Source organism: Penaeus vannamei, chromosome 32 (assembly GCF_042767895.1).
Source record: "Penaeus vannamei isolate JL-2024 chromosome 32, ASM4276789v1, whole genome shotgun sequence".
NCBI classification, from domain to species: domain Eukaryota; kingdom Metazoa; phylum Arthropoda; class Malacostraca; order Decapoda; family Penaeidae; genus Penaeus; species Penaeus vannamei.
In genome coordinates this window covers 5,197,853-5,205,352 of record NC_091580.1, presented here as the reverse complement: position 1 = coordinate 5,205,352, position 7,500 = coordinate 5,197,853, and the positions used below count along the sequence as shown (strand labels likewise).

The 7,500-nt window shown below is 37.8% G+C and overlaps 4 non-coding genes across 4 annotated transcripts; all 4 read left to right on the top strand.

The window, feature by feature from the left end:
* Positions 1–243: 243 nt before the first annotated feature.
* Positions 244–350, top strand: LOC138867869 (U6 spliceosomal RNA). Its single transcript, XR_011399910.1, has one exon. It is a non-coding gene; the product is annotated as a U6 spliceosomal RNA (small nuclear RNA).
* Positions 351–2,074: 1,724 nt separating this feature from the next.
* Positions 2,075–2,181, top strand: LOC113818403 (U6 spliceosomal RNA). Its single transcript, XR_003476870.1, has one exon. It is a non-coding gene; the product is annotated as a U6 spliceosomal RNA (small nuclear RNA).
* A 1,652-nt stretch (positions 2,182–3,833) lies between these two features.
* On the top strand, positions 3,834–3,940 carry LOC113818405 (U6 spliceosomal RNA). Its single transcript, XR_003476872.2, has one exon. It is a non-coding gene; the product is annotated as a U6 spliceosomal RNA (small nuclear RNA).
* A 1,560-nt stretch (positions 3,941–5,500) lies between these two features.
* On the top strand, positions 5,501–5,607 carry LOC113818394 (U6 spliceosomal RNA). Its single transcript, XR_003476861.1, has one exon. It is a non-coding gene; the product is annotated as a U6 spliceosomal RNA (small nuclear RNA).
* Positions 5,608–7,500: the final 1,893 nt, after the last annotated feature.

The window sequence follows — 7,500 nt, the reverse complement described above, 5'->3', positions numbered from 1 at the left end:
CCCTGAACTGAACTACTGTATTTATTATAATATAAAATAAGGAAACTGAAAAGCGTCAGACTTTTTCTGGAAAGGGGGAAATATATGCATATTTAAGATACGCAATGAAAATTTGACTGTTATGATGTGAATTGAAGAGGTTAGTGTGCACCCTATATGTCGACAACAAAATTGCCGTCGATGTAAAAGGAAATACAATTATTTCTATGAACTTCAAAATTTCCTAAAAGCTTCATAACTGATGTACTTGCTTCGGCAGTACATATACTAAAATTGGAACGATACAGAGAAGATTAGCATGGCCCCTGCGCAAGGATGACACGCAAAATCGTGAAGCGTTCCACATTTTTAATCGCAGAAACTTCAATGTTCTTGCTTCAAAGTTATACCCTTATTAATAAAGGATATAGCGTGTTATTAAGTAAAGTGCCCTCTCTGGCCCGATCCACGAGGGTAGCGAGCGTTCGCGCCCCGACCTTCTAGACGTTATTTGACATGCTTCTCTTTTTCCCAATATATACACTGTTTTTGTATGCAGTGCATCACGTTATTAGGATAATTACAGACATTTTGATTATTCATCTCAATTTTTAGGCATTATTTCTGCCTGCCGTATTCCGCATATGTTAGGTAAGCGATGATGGCGATAAAGCGACCGTTAGCAAAATTATCACATGGAAACTTTAAAGGTTTAACTCTTGAACCAGTGTACCGGATGGAAATATGAAGGAAATGTGGGTATGGTTAACTTCAACAAGGCGAAAAGAAACCCCTGTGTAGCGAATGTAAACCTTTAACCTATGAGTGGGTGTTTCACTTCGATTTTTCTGCACAGTATTCGGTAGCTCCCAAAAAACGCTCCTGGGTGAAGAGACGAGAGCAAGGGTATATTTCCGCCTCATCATTTTGGGGGACATAGCTGTTAACAGGCAAGCAGCTAGTTGTTTTGCATTTGAAATTATAAGTACAAGGAAGATTCTTATGATTATTTTATATTGCGTATACTTCACGCCTTTTTAAAACGTTTCACATTTGATTTAAAGCGTTTCCTAATAAAAGATATTTGTTTTGCATCGATTGTTCAGCAAGTCCCATGCACATCCTCGTACTTATTAAAGATCATATATATACATAAATCTATGTACATATAGATTCCTAGATAGCTCAAAGATCCTAAGGACAGGTTTTATTATAACTAAACTTATTCAAGCAAACGCCCAATATGCAACATGAAACGATATATCAGTCAATGAAATGCATATTTCCCCACAGAACTTCAATCGAAAGCTTTGTAATTCAATAATCAGGTAGAGGTCATTGAATGATACTCTATATATTTGAATGATATGACCCTCTTGAAGTAGCATATGTTCTACATGATTATCCGGCCCACCTTACTCAACACTAGAATTTGCATTTTGTACCCTTGTAATATATTTGTTTTCTGTACTTCTTTTATTTGATACTTTTATATCATATTTTCCCGGCCATTTTTTGTTCGGTCGTATAATAGTTATACGCATACACTATGCATTTAGTTGTCTGTCTCTCTATATATATGTGTGTGTACTTATATAAGTATATAGGTATATATCTGAGAATTATCTACACACACACACACACACACACACACACACACACACACACACACACACACACTCACATACATTTATACAAATATATCATTGATGTGTTCCGTAAAATCAGTTTCCTATATTTAACTGTGGCTCCGGTCTTAAAACCTCTCAGTAAATAATACAGCTTTTTAACACTTCATACGGACAAGATACAAAAACTGACTAAGTAAGGGTTGTCGTCCCCTTCTATATTACTGCAATTTCTCTTCATGTCCAAGGATAGCTATCTACCCATACCATTCCTCTCTCTCCTTATACCAAGGCGTCATCCTCCTTTGGTTCATTCAGCGGATGAAAGCCTGAATCGTACAAATATGAATTGAAATGGAATGTACGTATTCCATGTATCGTCAACTACAATAGGCGACAGAAAATACGGAAACAATCAAAAGTCATGGACAAGAAGTTCAAATTTCCCTAAAAGCTTCAATTCCGATGTACTTGCTTCGGCAGTACATATACTAAAATTGGAACGATACAGAGAAGATTAGCATGGCCCCTGCGCAAGGATGACACGCAAAATCGTGAAGCGTTCCACATTTTTAATCGCACAAACATCAGTGTTCTTGCTTCAAAGTTATACCCTTGTCAATAACGTATATAACGTGTTATTAAGTAAAGTGTGTTTTCTGGCCCGATCCACGTGGGCAGCGAGCGTTCGCGCCCCGACGTTCTAGGCGTTGTTTGGCGTGCTTCCTTTTCCCCGTATATACAGTTTTTGTATGCAAAGCATCCTCTTAATCTTAAGATAATTACTGACATTTTTGTAATCAATCCCCTGATAAGGACAGACAACGGGCTCACATTTTTTTTTTTTTTTTTCATAATTTAAAGAAATAACGTAACAGAGTGAACAGGAATATTCAATATTTCCACAATATACAAACAACGCACATGCATTTACTCATATTCATATGTATACATATATCTCTATATACATACGTATATACACACATATATATATATATATATATATATATATATATACATATATCTCTATATACATACGTATATAAATATATATACATATATCTCTATATACATACGTATATACATATATATACATATATCTCTATATACATACGTATATACATATATACATACATATATATATATACATATATATATATATATATATATATATATATATATATATATATATATATATATATATATATATATCCATACATATAGCGAGAGCGTTTTCTGTGTATGTATTGTATGTACACATGCATATGCATATATATTTTCTCAATATATGTTTAACTTGTTACATGTATATGAAAGTAATATTTGACTGAATATGCATATACATTTATACAATATAGCCTATTTCACGTAGTTTATGAAAATAAAGGTAATACTGTTGGATTACGTTATAAAGCATTCCAAACGCATAGTTAAGAGCTGGGGTCTGTGGCGAGGCTCTGTAAACCGGCGACTCGGTAGCTTGGACTATAGGATGGCTTGAGGTTGGGATCACTGCTGCGGGATCACCCATGTTGATTGGGTGTCCGCACTAAGCTTGGCATCAATATGGCCACCCTTGGGGAGCCAAGGGCGTCCAGGTTGACTAAGGAGGTGTGAACCGGGCCAGGGGGGAAACCCAGCAGCCAAAAGCACCCGTGTCGAGCAGCAGTGGGATCACGCCCGAGAGTGTGTGGCTCGTAGTAGCCCTACCAACACAGGCAGACTTAGTCCTTTTTATTATTTTGTATAGAAACTATGAGATCTATTGTATAGTTTCGTAATTTACAGACATACATTTTATGAAAGCGTTTATTAAATGTCATTACTTAATCTTTGATCCCTGAAATTAAGTATATGACTTTAATACAAAATGTTAATTACAAAGGGAATCACCAGGTACATATGAGGAGCAAGCAGCTAGCTACACCACTGCTTGCGCATGCATTTCATGAGAAAACAAGAACCTCCCCTCGGCCAGATGATATTCACATGCCACAGGCTATGAGCCACTGGCACTTTGCAACAACTACTAGTGGTGCCCATGACGAGGCTACCACTGTGCATGACAGATTATTGACAGTACTGACCATGCTGTCAGGCGTTGCAAATACAACGAGCAGTTACTCTTTACCTTATATATCGGCTACACGATTACCGTCCATGAAAAAGGAAAGGCATACAAATATTACAATGAACTTCAAACTTTCCTATAGCTTCCTACCTGATGTACTTGCTTCGGCAGTACATATACTAAAATTGGAACGATACAGAGAAGATTAGCATGGCCCCTGCGCAAGGATGACACGCAAAATCGTGAAGCGTTCCACATTTTTAATCGCACAAACATCAATGTACTTGCTTCAAAGTTATATCCTTGTCAATAAAGTATATATCGTGTTATTAAATATAGCGCCCTTTCTGGACCGATCCACGTGGGTAGCGAGCGTTCGCGCCCCGACGTTCTAGGTGTTGTTTGACATGCTTCCGTTTTCCCCATACTTACACTGCTCTTGTATTCAGTGCATCACCTTATTTTTAGGATAATTACAGACATTTTATAATCTTATAATCCATCTATCATGTTTCTGGGCATTACTTCTGCCTGCCGTATTCCGCGATGTTAGATAAGCGATGATGGCGAGAGAGCGGCCGTTAGCAAAGCTCTCACATGGAAACTTCAAAGGTTCGAGTCCTGAGCCAGTGTATCGCATGAAAATTAGGAAATATAGCTATATTTAATTTCAATTAGGCGGAAAAAAAAATCAATGTGCAGCAAATACAAAATCTTCCCTTTTAAGCCGGCGTGACGCTTAGATTTTTCCGCATAGTATTTCCTTAGCTCCCCCAAAACTTTTCTCTTTATTTGTTATCAATTGATCTATTCAATTTTATACCCACAAGTTGTGGCGATGATCGACATATTTATGGCATGAAGGCGAGATAAGGTGAATCATGTGAAAAGCATTTACGCTCCTGGCTGAAGAGACGAGAGCAATAGTATGTGTTCGACTCATCTGTTAGGGACGGGAAGCATGGCTCACATTTACATAATAACGAGAGAGTAATTATTTTTCATTTAGAATAATAAGTACATGAAAAAATATGTTGCTTATATTTCACACTGTCTTTTCAAATGGTTTTATAACAAAACATTTGTGCATCGATCGATCGCTTAAGTTCCATGCACATTTACGCACTTTTTAATTATCATGTAGATAAATTTATGTATATAAATTTACAAATTACTTGGTAGATAAAAGATCCTAAGGGTAAATTTTACTTCACTTATACAACTCATTCAAGTAAACATCCAATATGCAGCATGAAAACAATATATGAGTTAATTAAATGCACATTTTCCTTCAATCAATAGCATTGTAATAGAATAATTAAGAAGATACCAATGAAAACATAGTTCTATATAATTTCAGTTTATGAATTTCCTGAGCTTATTTCCCGCAACCCCCCCCCCCCACACACACACACTCACACACAGACACTCACACAGACACACACACAGACACATACACTCACACACTCACACTCACACACCCACACACACTCGCATACTCGCACCCACTCATACACACACACACTCACACACACACACACACACACACACACACACACACACACACACACACACACACACACACACACACACACACACACACACACACCTCACACATACACCTCACACACACACATCACACATACACATACGCATTAATGTATACATATACATCATTGGTATGCTTAATGAAAGGACTTTTTACAAATCTGAATCGATGTAACTAAACTAAACTTTAAACTGAACGAGGCGATATGTAATACGTAAAATAAAAAAGGTCATCGCCCAAAAGTTCAAAATTTCCAAAAGTTACAGTTTTGATGTACTTGCTTCGGCAGTACATATACTAAAATTGGAACGATACAGAGAAGATTAGCATGGCCCCTGCGCAAGGATGACACGCAAAATCGTGAAGCGTTCCACATTTTTAATCGCACAAACATCAATGTTCTTGCTTCAAAGTTATACCCTTGTCAATAACGTATATAACGTGTTATTAAGTAAAGTGTGTTTTCTGGCCCGATCCACGTGTGCAGCGAGCGTTCGCGCCCCGACGTTCTAGGCGTTGTTTGGCGTGCTTCTTTTTCCCCGTATTTACGCTGTTTTGGTATGCAAAGCATCCCCTTAATCTTAGGATAATTACTGACATTTTTGTAATCAATCCCCTGATAAGAACAGACAACGGGCTTACATATTTTTTCCATAATTTAAAGAAATAACGTGATAGAGTGAACAGGAATATTCAATATTTCCACAATATACAAACAACGCACATGCACTTACTCATATTCATATATATACATATATCTCTATATACATACATATATACATATATATACATATATATATATATACATATATATACATACGTATATACATATATATATATACACATGTATATATATATCCATACATATAGCGAGAGCATTTTCTGTGTATGTATTGTATGTACACATGCATATGCATATATATTTTCTCAATACATGTTTAACTTGTTTCATGTATATGAAAGTAATATTTGACTGAATATGCATATACATTTATACAATATAGCCTACTTCACGTAGTTTATGAAAATAAAGGTAATACTGTTGGATTACGTTATAAAGCATTCCAAGCGCATAGTCAAGAGCTGGGGTCTGTGGCGAGGCTCTGTAAACCGGCGACTCGGTGGCTTGGACTATAGGATGGCTTGAGGTTGGGATCACTGCTGCGGGATCACCCATGTTGATTGGGTGTCCGCACTAAGCTTGGCATCAATATGGCCACCCTTGGGGAGCCAAGGGCGTCCAGGTTGACTAAGGAGGTGTGAACCGGGCCAGGGGGGAAACCCAGCAGCCAAAAGCACCCGTGTCGAGCAGTAGTGGGATCACGCCCGAGAGTGTGTGGCTCGTAGTAGCCCTACCAACACAGGCAGACTTAGTCCTTTTATGTTTTTATTTTGTGCACAAACTATGAGATCTATTGTATAGTTTCGTAATTTACATACATACATTTTATGAAACCGTGAGTTATAAGGTTTATTCATTGATTACTTAATCTTTGAGGAGCAAGCAGCTAGCTACGCCACTGCTTGCGCAAACATTGTAATCAGAAAACAAGAACCTCCCCTCGGCCAGATGGTATTCAGATGCCACTGGCTATGACCCACTGGCACTTTGCAACAACTACTAGTGGTGCCCATGCCATTCTTCACAGAATCAGACAAGGCTACCACTGTGCATGACAGATTATTGACACCACTGACCATGCTGACAGTCGTTGCAAATACTGCGGCAAGCAATTACTCTCTACAGAGCTGCGAGCAGACAGGATTTATGAAGCAGGAACCATCTACCTCAGTCGTAGGGCTGGTGAAAGTATGCCCCTTGCTCACACCTCGGAGGCTGTGGAGCATGCCGGCAATCCGGCCACCACGATAACCAGTGATGAATCAGTTGAGAGCTTTAAATAGCTGAAAGTGACTGGGCCACATATAAGACCCAGACGAAGTTAGCCTTTACAAATATCACTGAACTGTGTTTATTATAGTACAACATAGGAAAACAGAAAAAGGTCAGACATTTTCTTCCGGAAAGGGGGAAATATATGCATAATTGACATAAGCATTGAAAAAAAGTGAATTGAAGTGGTTAGTGCGCACCCTGTATATCGGCAACACAATTACCGTCGATATAAAAGGAAATACATAAAAATATTACAATGAACTGATGTGGAATTTACGTATCTCATGTATCGGGAAACACCAGGCGACAGAAAATAGAGAAAGCATCAAAAGTCATGGACTAGAAGTTCAAAATTTCCTAAAAGCTATAAATCCGA